The following is a 12,249-nucleotide window of genomic DNA, read 5'->3' on the forward strand; positions in this document are numbered from 1 at the left end:
ACTGAGGTTTTTTTAATGATTTTTTTTTAATATTGGAAATTCAGGTCCTCCTGTTTTATATTCAAGAACTGCTGAGGACTGTTTGGCGAAGCTGCATTCTTACCTGTCAATCTGATGAAATGAGCCTAAGGTTCACTCAATGTATGCTGCCATTTGCTATCCAAATTCAGTGCACTTAGAATTCAGATTGTGTTGGTTGTATTCATTCTCCCTGGGGTGAAGGGCATTTACACTGTGTAGCAGGGAAGAAAGAGTGCTTGCCTCCAGAAGGAACCTTCTGTGGACCCTGATATACTTAATATTGTTGTCAGGCATTGGACTGAATTGAAGTAATTAAGGAGAAGGGAAAACTTGCAGCATGCACAGTGCTTTGTACCTGCTCACAGAAGTGTGATAATCAGCACTGCTACAGTAGCCTGCAGACAGATTGGTTCAAGAAACTGAAGAGAATTGCAGACTGAGAAAGATAATCCTTTGTTTGAGCTAATACATTCCTATATTCTGGCATTTTACCCTCTGCACTGGAGACTACAGGCTTCTGCTTCAAACCTGGGGAAACCGAAGGGAACTCTACAAGCTCACTGCAAGGAATCTGGGCTCCTCCTGACTTGTAATGGTTAGTTTAAGAGATCCTTCCTTGATCTTTTTTTATGCAAATAGTACTTGCAGTCTAGCGGTATTAATGTTACATGCTTGTCAGTTTTAAAAATGACTTATTGGGATTGTTATTGAGTGAAAGCTCACCGCATGGTATTCCCTGTGTAGTTGCAGTTTAATCAAGCCTATTTTTTTCCAGGTTGTGAGTAATACTATTTGCATATTTTTTGCATTAGTATGCGGTTATGTGATATTAAATTCTCTGCAGAGTTGGAGATATGTGATGAAATGTTCTGCTGTGGAAAAAGGTGACATGTTGAAGAATGTAGTCTGTTTATGTTTCCCACGCATCAACTCTTGGCATCTTTTTTTCTTACAGTAGCTAGAATTTATTTCAAATAAGGATATTGAGATACAAATTCCTCACACAGTAGCAAAATTATAGGGCAAGAAAAATCTGCCTTTCAGAAATCCCCCCCAGATTTCAGAACTGTGATTCTAAGCAGCAAGTAATTGCACATCTTCTCTAAATTATCCTACTTGCTTTGATCTTTTTTGAAATCACCCATTTTCAATGGCCACTAATTGTCTAAACTAATAGCTTCAGACCTCAGAGCAGCTTTTAATTACTTGTGGCATTAAACTGAAGTATTGGATTATTGGAATTTTCAGACAGGTTGTAAATATCTCAAAATGGGAATTTATGACTCAAAATGGGAATTTATGTATCTCAGCTTTGCCCAGCTGATCACATTTTACCTTTTGTTCAGAGCTAATTAACTAAAATGCTAACAAGCTTCTAGGGCATGGGAGATTTGAAGAGAACAGGAATAGAGTTCTTGATATATTGTTCAACGTTCAGATGTGTGTGCAGGAGTGTAGGTTGTTAATACAGAATTAATAGCTGTCAGGGAGTCAGAGACATACAGAATCGGAGACTTTTGCTTGCAAATGTTTAGAATGATCGCCAGTTCTACAGCTGAAGGACAGGCAACACTTGGGGTTGCACAGAACGAATAAGGTACATCTCTACATCACTTTGGTAGGATATGTGACTGGATCTTCTGTGTTGGTCTGAGGACCAGCCTAACTATTTGCACACCTAGTGTACATTATTTTTCAAGTGAGACATCTAATTAAAAAAATATTCTATTGGTTTCTGATCCATTCATACATTAATTGCGTGTTTAATGCTAAGTTTTGATTAGACACGTCTTAAATTATACTTTTATTCTCTAGATGTGTAGTTCATGCTTTTAAGCAAGGTATCTGTGAGACATTAATTTACCCATGGGATGATATAGATGAGAAATGTTATTAAAAAAGAGGCTAACAGTAAACCATTCCATCGTCACACTGTATGTCTGCAAAGTGTGCATATGTAAATTGATATGGAGTTAATTCCTTTTTTTTATAGTGCCCATCAGTAGAAATGAACATTAACCTCTGATCGTGTATCTCAGGTCAAGGTGAACATCTGAGTATAAACTGGTTGTGTAAGCAGTGACTTCATCTTGTTATATAATTCAGCATCTTCCAATTTATTAGAGACGTGGAATTGTTAATAATGAACTCTCTGTCGCTGATCAAAATGCGATTGTGTTTAGGTGAAGGAGCTAATTTGGAACTCTTTGTGGTGCTGGCTGTCATATACTTAGATGTATAATCATTTTGTAGTGCTGTGATTTATTCAATTTTGCTACAGTGTTCGCACTTAACTGACTACTTCAGCCTTCCTTTAAACCTGAATGGAACTTTAATACAATACATGTTAAAAACTACAATATGCAAGCTCATTCTTGTAAATATCACTGACTTTGTTAACTGAAAAGGCCCGAAACAGCTGGAAGGTAATCATTTTTAACTACAGTGACTGTTTATGCTTTAGACATCAGAAAACGAAGTAATTCAGCCAACCATGTCAAATAATAGAACAAGACTGTGTTTGAGATGTAAGCGAAATCAATTACGAAAGATTGTGTGATGTGCCACAGAACCAAATGTTGTAAACTGAACACTAAATGAGAAATGAATTTCATGCAACCACATTTGCAATGTTTGATTTTGGACTCTAGGTAAGTTGCGTTTCATCATTTGAAATCTTTCAGTAATGTCCATGGCTGAGTATTAAATTCAAACCGTTCAACTAAAAGTTGAGCACCATATTTGAAAAGTTTTTTTAGCAGCTAGGTGATTTTTAAGTTACAGCAAAGATATACATGGATTTGAATACAATATAAATCCCCTTATGTCCATCTCTTCAAGCCCAAATGATGGGCATCTGATTGTTCCATCTAGTGCAGCGTCCTATTCTTTTCTTGCAGTGTGGCATTCATGTAGTCTTTGCTCACCAGCTAAGGAATTCCTCTAGCTTCTGGCGGGAGTCAGTGTGAGGGGCAAGAGTAAAAATCTCTCCGGCATTGCTGTGTGAGGGCTTAATGGTTTGCTGCACACCACTGGCCCACATGCCCAATTCCTGCCACAAGTTAAAATAAGGATGGAGAATTTTTATACATGTAAAAGCCAACTAACCTCTTCTAAACTGTTGTGTTTGGTCCTTTGTACTTCACGAAGAAACTCACCAAACACTTTACTTGTCCAAACCAGAATATTTTTATTGAGTCTCGTGTGGTAAGATAGCAATCTGATACAGAGCACGTTATCATGGAGTCTGCTAACTACTCCTCTGGAACTTGCACCTAGCACTGACCATGCACATGTATGTCTTATTACCATCTCAATCTTCTTCTGAAGATGGCCAGATGCGTCTCCCTTTATAGCGAAGTCACAGGTCATATGATCTTAGTCTAGAGACCGCATGGTATGTCTGTACTGCTACCCGCTGGTTGGAGATCGCACAGCTTCCAATTATGATATAGCACATAGGCATATCACCACATAGACCTAAAAGCTGATAAATCTCCTGGATTAGTTAGTTTACATTCTAGGGTTCCAAAAGACCTGGCTGCAGTGACCTGGTGCAATGATAATGGATGGATTATTTGCAATCTTCCACTATTCCCCAGATCAGGGGTTCCCAAACGGAGGTCCAGGGGTCCGTGAAAGGTCTGCAGGAGGTCCGTGAAACTGGCGGCCGCCACATGACCGGTAAACGCTGGCTTGAACGCGCAAAATTTAAAAAGAATTAGAGAAGTTCAAATGGGCCAATTAATGCAAGACCTCCTGCACAACAGAATGTTGAAAGGCTGACTAGGGGGCATACTCATAGGATTTAGGATTGAGGAGCAATTTCCTTCACTCGGAGGCTTGTGAATCTTTGGATGTATTTTAGTTTAATAACATTATCAAAATACAGAAAACAGTACAAGGACACCAAACACATGGCACCCCAGAACACCCTTACACCACCCCCCGCCGACCAACATCAGCAGAAAGACACACCAGCCCAACCACCAGAACAGGCCACTCCAACACGGAGAGAGAGAAAGAACAGTCCACCCCTCTCAAGAGGGGCATAATTCAGCCCGGAATAACCCCAGCAAATCATAAATCAAACCGTACACAGCATATCGAAAGACAAGGAACAACGCCACCAGCTGCCGAGGCAGTGCACCCCGCCCCCCCCACCCACCCCGAGCAGAGATCCACATCGGTGGAAGGGCGTTCAGCACGTGTACAGTCAGAGTACGTGTGCATGAAAATGAGCAGCCCAACTCACCGGAAATGGTCTCGCTGACACGGGTTAGAACGGAAGAAGGAGAGAACATCGCCACCCCCACCAGCATCAGTAGCGTGCACCGAAAGAAAACATAAAAAACGGACTGAAAGAGAGCGAAGACACCAGCCTAGACAGCAGAAAAAACCCAGCACCAATACAATAATAAGCATAAGAGCAAACATTAAACAACAATATGCAACAGTACAAAGACACCAGCCATTAACATGGCCTTCCAAACTCGAACCAGAAACAGTCATTATTACACGGAAACGGCCAACAGCCTATAAGGATGTGTCATTAAGGCCTCCAAGGTGTCCAGTTGAGGTGAGCCACCACCGTGCTCCTCCTGTAGTCCCAATGTCCAGTCACCTTCTCCAGCCAGCCCCCGGTTCAGGTCACAAAAGTAGGAGTGGTAGGAACAATACTTGGCGTCCAAACATTGAAACGGTAAACAGTGAGCAGTCCAAACAAAAGCAGCATCTGGGGATGCTCAAGTCATTCATGGTTGAGACTGATGGAAATCATGGGGATCACGTGAGAAGGTGGAGTACAGCTCAAGTTTCAGCCATGAACTTATTGAATGATGGAGCAGGCTTACGGGGCTCTATGATCAACTCCTGCTACTATTTCACATGCTCTCATGCATGTGTTAAGACACAGCCGTCAAATATTTGTGTCATAATTATTTTTTACAGTATTTTTAAAACAAGTCAGTTATTTGCTCGTGGTTTCTTCTGGCCTTACGGAGGAACTGGAGATTAATTAGTATCTGTCAATCTATAGAGAAACATATGTAGCAATGGGAAATGCCCTTTAAATGACCTCAGCATCTTTCCAATAGCAATTAGCTTGCAAATGACCTTGACAGCAGCTAGGTATTTTTGCTTTTAAAAGAAAACAGCAGTTTCATACAGCTCTAATTTTGCTGCAGAATAATGCGTTGTTTGTTACAAAATGTTCCTGTCCTTATGAAACAGCATGCGGGGTGATTAATTTGTTTTCTGTGCACAATAAATGGGTAGGTGGCGCATGTTTAGTGGTTGTCAGGAAGAGTTGGCATGGAACCCGTGCAATTATGGGGGTCATCCATCATTATCATGCATTCAGTGACTTAGCAGGGTAAAACATGCTCCTATTAGGCAGCTTGCTGAATTTGATGCAAGAGATCGAACTGACCGGCTACTTGTCAAGGGCCTGCGCTTTAGCTTAAAAGGGGAGGTGTACTTTTCGTCAGGTGTAGTAAAAGAGCAGTATCTGTGGAGCAGCAGGCAACCTGTTCAGAAGGAGCTACATCAATCTTCAAATCAGAAAGGTCGCAAGCTTCTGACAGAAAATGTATCCCAACACCATCCAGTTTTATGTGACGGCAGCTGAGGATCCCCTTAACGTCAGGGGAGGGCGCGGCTCCCAATTTGCCAGCAGGGTTGCTGGGAAGGACCGGGAACTGGTTGGTGGCAATCAAGCAGGGAAAGACAAAATGGCAGTGAGGGTGAATTTGTCCAAATGATATCACTTCGTTCCCATTTGCAAGCATGCACAAGGTTTTCATCTGGTTCTGATGGAAACTCAGGCCGCCAAGCTTCAGTGCTATCTAAAAATTGGTAAGTTAGCTGCTCCATTTTGGTTCTGCTACCTACCTCCTTTTGAGCACAAGTGGGTGGAATTCAGTCAGAAATTGCTCCAAATATCCTCGGACGTGAACAGCAGACACTGCTCCACCACTATACACAGAGTTCGGAAAGTAATGTCGGTGTGATAACCCTCACGCGTGTGGTGATATGCATCACTGTATATACACAAGGGGTTAATGTGAATACACTACAACTAAGTAACCACGAGAGGGAGCACCAGAGATGTCATGACATGCAGACATACAGCCAATGGGTCATTAGAACAGGACACAACCAATGGGTAATCAGGACACCCAGAGGTGGCATTACCACAAGTGGGCACTTCACAACCCATAAAAAAGGACAGGGCACACATGCTCTGTCTCTTTCCACAGACAGACATCTAGAGAGTACATCAGGGTTGATCAACAGTATCACACCCAGCAGGTGGCTTACAGCAGGCTGGTAAAGATAGACTGAGTTACTGCAGTTAGATTAGTAGAGAGTCGATCTCATTTAAGAACTGTGTTAATAGTTCAATAAACAAATTGAACTCATTTCATAGTCTGGAGCTTCCTTTGTCACAGTATACATCAAGGAAGCAGCTTATGCTACACAAAGCAGCATAACACAACATGATACCAGGAGTGCCTGTTCAATCTATTTAGTTCAACTCAGAAAGATCTGTGACAACCAGCAACCGAACTCAGGCATGATGATCGTGATTCCGGTTCCTAATCCACTCAGGTACCACGGCAATCTCAGTGCCAACTGGCGTGCATTCAAGCAACGATTTCAGCTTCATACGGAAGCATCTGACCTGATTGGCGTGGCCGATGCTGAGAAGATTGCTCTTCTACTCACCATTGCGGGTGAACGTGCAGCAGAGATCTTCTGCTCCTTTAAATACTCCAAAGGGCAGGACAGAACGCAATTCCAGACAGTCCTGGACAAATTTGAAAGCTACTGCGAGGTAAACACAAAAGAAAACGGTACAACTGGCGCCAATACTCACCACGAGGTAGAGGTAGGGTTGCAACAGAAGAAAATGGCAATTTTGATTGGCAGCCATCTTGCGGGTATACAGCCGGCCCAGTCCGCATATGCGCAGTTCCCTGGATGACGCAAAACGGCAAATCAGTGTTTTGCACATCCTCGAGTAGCCGCACATGCGCAGTTGCGAAAAGAGCACAAGAGTAAAGGAAAAGCGATTTGCGCATGCGCAATCCATTCCTACGCTTTACATCACGAGCGTCATGATGTCAGAAGCTCCGGACCATGCCCACTTAAAGGGGAAATGTCTGAAAATTAAAAGGAAGAGTTTCAAAGCCGCAAAACACCATTCTTTCACCTTGAAAGACAGAACAATGCCTGAACTTTTACCAGTAGTTGAAATCAACCTCCGCAGAACCCTGAAACAAGCAGTTAGCACCACCCAAAGAGATGATTTGGCCCTTGAAGACTACTCCTCAGACGATGATTTCTTCCTTGGACACAGGGAGCGCAATGACAATACCGAAACAAAAGAAGGTAATTGGTTTATCGAAGAATACTACTCCGACCTAGCTGAGTTATTCGGATATGCTGATCACATGACTCTACTCATGGTAGATGAATCCAATACCAGGATGCCATGGCAGATCGTCGATACATTGGATGACAGCAACCTGTCAAATACCCACGAAGAAGACGAAGCCCACAGAGGGCGGCCTGATGCCACACGAAAAGTGGTCCACGCACCTCAAAGAGTCTCCGACTCCACACAGAGCGCGATGAAAGACTCCACAGCGAGACACTGCACGACTCCACACAGAGAGAACTGGAAATGACTCCGACAGAGGACCATCAAGAAACCAAAGATGATTCAGGTGAACCAGAACGGACACGGGGAGCATCAACAAGCCAAAGATGATTCAGGTGAACCAGAATGGACACGGGGAGCATCAACAAGCCAAAGATGATTCAAGTGAACGGGACATGACTCCAGACAGGGAGCACCGAGGAATCAAAGACGAAACGCTCAATGAAACAGCAGATGTCACAAAGGACACTGACACAAGTAACTTTGTGAAGGTCTCGAATTCTCCACTCGGTGTGGTCATTGAGCGCAACAAACACAACACCAAAACCTACAAAAACAATAACACAGACAACAACACGAAGCTTACCAAAGGCACCAACGTCAACAACAAGCATGACAAAACCAACAACACTGGAACAACGACTGGTACGACATGGTAGAACTCTGCAAATGCAGGACACTGTGACAGCACAGCTCAAGACAGTAGCAAGTGTGCAGACATACCATGGCATGATGACGCATCTTACAAATTCACGTTTGCTACCCTACAAACAAGCAGACCAGCTTTCAAGGCAGCTGACATACAGCATCAATACCGCAAACACAGACACCAGTGCAGGTCAGACAGGAAAGATGACATCAAGAATCGCTACCACAAGCATCGAAAAAAAAAAAGAGTCAACAAAGTGATTTGACCATTTGAACACCTCCTGATGACTTCTTGGTTCCTTAAGCACAGGGACACTGACGGCATTCACAAGGAAATGACAACATCAACATCGACAATTCAATAACAAAACAAGAAAGCCACTCGACCATATAAATTCATGAACTTTGGACTCATAAATATTATTTGGAATTGTATAATCATCACTATCATCATGACTTGTATATGTCATCACTTATCTACCGTTAACCAAGTACAGAAAATATGTAACATGAAAAAAGGGGATAATAATAATAATAATCACTTATTGTCACAAGTAGGCTTCAATGAAGTTATTGTGAAACCCCCCTAGTCGCCACATTCCATGATATGCATCACTGTATATACACAAGGGGTTAATGTAAATACACTACAACCAAGTAACCACTAGAGGGAACACCAGAGACGTCATGACATGCAGACATACAGCCAATGGGTCAATAGAACAGGACACAACCAATGGGTAATCAGGACACCCAGAGGTGGCATTACCACAAGGGGGCACTTCACAACCCCATATAAAAGGACAGGGCACACATGCTCTGTCTCTTTCCACAGACAGACATTTAGAGAGTACATCAGGGTTGATCAACAGTATCACACCCAGCACGTTGCTTACAGCAGGCTGGTAAAGATAGACTGAGTTACTACAGTTAGATTAGCAGAGAGTCGATCTCATTTAAGAACTGTGTTAATAGTTCAATAAACAAGTTGAACTCATTTCATAGTCTGGAGCTTCTTTTGTCAAAGCATACATCAAGGAAGCAGCTTATGCTACACGAAGCAGCATAACACAACAACGCGGACCACAGGGGATCGCTGATCGATCTCCCCGTGGGCTTTGTAGAATACAGGTTCCCATGGTGAGCAGGTAGAGGCCCATCTAGCGGCATTTGCATGGATAAAGTGAAATGCTGGTAGTGAGATGTGAAGATTTAACAATTGCGCCGTTTTAATATGTTCAAATGTTTCTTCGCGTTGATTTTGTCACTGACCAGCAGTAAGTAACCTCTAATTTCCTTTGCGTTGGCAACAAAGGACACATTGCGATAAAATAAATTTGTGTGTACCTTCAAAAGGCAATGTGACCCACCCAAGTGAAGCTTTTGATAATTGCTTCCAGAGGTAAACTCAGATCAGTAGGAAATCGTGCTGCTCTTTGATCTGTTATTGTGGCTTCTTAGCATCCCCCCCCATAAGACTTGTAATTTTTATCCTTTGCTGCACTGAATTCTCATTTCTCAAAATGAGGAAATTGTGAACTTGCCTATCAGTGCTGCATTGTTGATTATAAAGTTGTGTAAGTGGTTTCTGTGCAATTTCTTAAGTTTCTTAAGTTTCTTGCTCATGTATGCACAACTCTTCCACTTTTTTTGCACTCTTAAAACATTGGGCAAAGCTGCTCCAATAATTGGTGTGAGTTCCATACAATGTAACTCTTGCCTTTATGAATGAGACTGCATCATACACATTAAATCCAGTAAAAAAATTAACCTATGGATCAATTCTTTATTCATGGTTTTGTGATTAACAGGTGCGCACAACCTGGTACCTGCCAGCCATAGAATCATAGAATCTCTACAGTGCAGAAGGAGGCCATTTGGCCCACCGAGTCTGCCGGACTCGTGGAAAGAGTACCCTACCCTCCCCAGGCCCATGCTCCGACTCTATCCCTGTAACCCCACCTAACCTTTTTTGACAATAAGGGGCAATTTAGCATAGCCTATCCACCTAATCTGCACATCTTTGGACTGTGGGAGGAAACTGGAGCATCCGGAGGAAACCCACACAGACACTGGGAGCACGTACAAACTCCACACAGACAGTCATCCGAGGCCGGAATTGAACCCGGGTCCCTGGTGCTGTGAGACAGCAGTGCTAACCACTCTGCAACTGGGCCTGTAATCGTTGAGCACAATTCCTAAAACCTTCGTCAGCGAAGAAAAGTCGAGAGAGTAACTGTTTAGTATGAGTAATGAACATAGAAATCCATGTTATTCCAATTCTCATCCAGCATCTAGTGGTGCACTATGGCAGACTTTCATCCGTTTCCAGAGCTAGTAATTCCTGGAACAGGCCATTAATCTGTCACCAGGGGCCTATAGCTGGAGGGGCACCACTCCACATCAAGCGTAGCTTACCAGGAGTCTCTCCTATTCTTACCGCCAGCCACTGCTGTGTTTGGAAGTATTTGAAGGTTGACACACACAACCTGTTTGTCCACATTATAAACGCACCTTCCTTGGCCACCAAGTCTTGGGGTGGGACTTGAACCCAAAGCTTCTGGCTCAAAGGCAGGGACACTACCCACTGCACCACAAGACTTCCCCAATATTGGTATAGAATAGAATATTTTATTCCTGGGAGTAACTGAAAATAAATACAGTACAACCGGGGACAAACAAGAGTTCAAGTAAAAGCGCAGCCCACTTATCTGAACCAATATTGTTTCTGAGGAGCGATGAAGCAATTTGTAACCATTTTCAAATACAATTAATGCTTGACGCAGTAGAAGCACAAGAGAATTCCTGGAAATTGGTTTAGGGGAAAAAAATCAAACAGCAATGTGCATGTGGGAGGACACCAGCCCAGTTGCAGACTATATATGTTGATTAGACAGAAGTTATTGGTAAAAAGCAGGAACAGTTATCTGCAAACCTATCACAATGTCCTTCTATATGTTCAGTATAATTAGCTATTGCTTTTGTGGTGACATGGATTTTATCCTTCTATTTTTCTAAAGCTGAGCTCTCTCGGCTTACCAGAATGCTGGATAATTTCTTAACAATATCCTCTCTTGGTCAGAAGAATAGAAAGCAGTTTTCATAGTCACTAATTATCATTCAACATTACCAGCATTTCCTCCTGACACCTTTTACCATCTACAAAAAAAAAAGGAACATTTTACCAAATGGACTGTTTGTTATATTCCTATTTTCTGGTAATGCTATACACATGGCATTTGGGATACCAAAGTCACACCATATGGGGCCAAATGTTAACTGTGGCCAGCTTATGTACACCTGGGTTTCTCAGCAGGATGATTTCCTGCTTGAACTGTCCAGGATTTATATTAGAGCCAGTGGGTAGGAGCAAAACTCAGGATAGGAACCTGAGGATACCAAGGACTCAAGGGAACAGTCCCCAACAAAAATTTAAAGGGAACTGGTAACCAATGGAGATGGGTCGTAGAGGCTATTATGATCCCAGACCAAACCCCAACAGTGGCTTGGATACCAGACCAAAACTCCAATATTTTGGTTTATTTGTAAGACTGTCCGGAAAGAATGATTTGTTCCATAAGTGATTCCATGAAGAAATAGGAATTTGGTATTTTTAAATCAAAACTTTATTATGAATATAGTATTAAACTCTTTAACTTCGCACCCAAAAAGAACAGCTTACATTTACCTCTTAAACACTACTACTCAATTCCCCATTAAACAAGAAAAGAAACATACAACTTTCAATCCATCTTAAAATCAGCACAGCATAGAGCAACACTTTTGTTGGAATTCTTTGAGGACATTACGAGCGTAATGGACAGCGGGGAACCAGTGGTGTATCTGGATTTCCAGAAGGCATTCGACAAGATGCCACACAAAAGGCTGTTGCATAAGATAAGGGTGCACGGTGTTATGGGTAATATGTTAGCATGGAGAGAGGATTGGTTAACTAACAGAAAGCAAAGAGTGGGAATAAATGGGTGTTTTTCTAGTTGGTGATGAATAACTAGTGGTGTGCCTGAGGGATCAGTTTTGAGACCGCAATTGTTTCTAATTTACATAGATGATTTGGAGTTGGGTCCCAAGTGCAATATCCGCAGATGACACTAAGATGACTGGTAGAGTAAAGT

The 12,249-nt window shown here is 42.4% G+C and overlaps 1 protein-coding gene across 2 annotated transcripts in view; it reads left to right on the forward strand.

Moving 5' to 3' along the window:
- Positions 1-232: 232 nt before the first annotated feature.
- rbfox1 (RNA binding fox-1 homolog 1) overlaps positions 233-12,249 on the forward strand; it is a 2,508,969-nt gene continuing 2,496,952 nt past the window's right edge. Inside the window, exon 1 of one of the 2 annotated variants that reach the window (XM_072481254.1) lies at positions 233-616. The gene's annotated coding sequence lies outside the window, so the exon portion shown is untranslated. The remainder of the gene's footprint in view (positions 617-12,249) is intronic. The other variant, XM_072481261.1, reaches the window with a different exon arrangement.

This window comes from Scyliorhinus torazame, chromosome 17 (assembly GCF_047496885.1).
Source record: "Scyliorhinus torazame isolate Kashiwa2021f chromosome 17, sScyTor2.1, whole genome shotgun sequence".
Classification (NCBI taxonomy): Eukaryota; Metazoa; Chordata; class Chondrichthyes; order Carcharhiniformes; family Scyliorhinidae; genus Scyliorhinus; species Scyliorhinus torazame.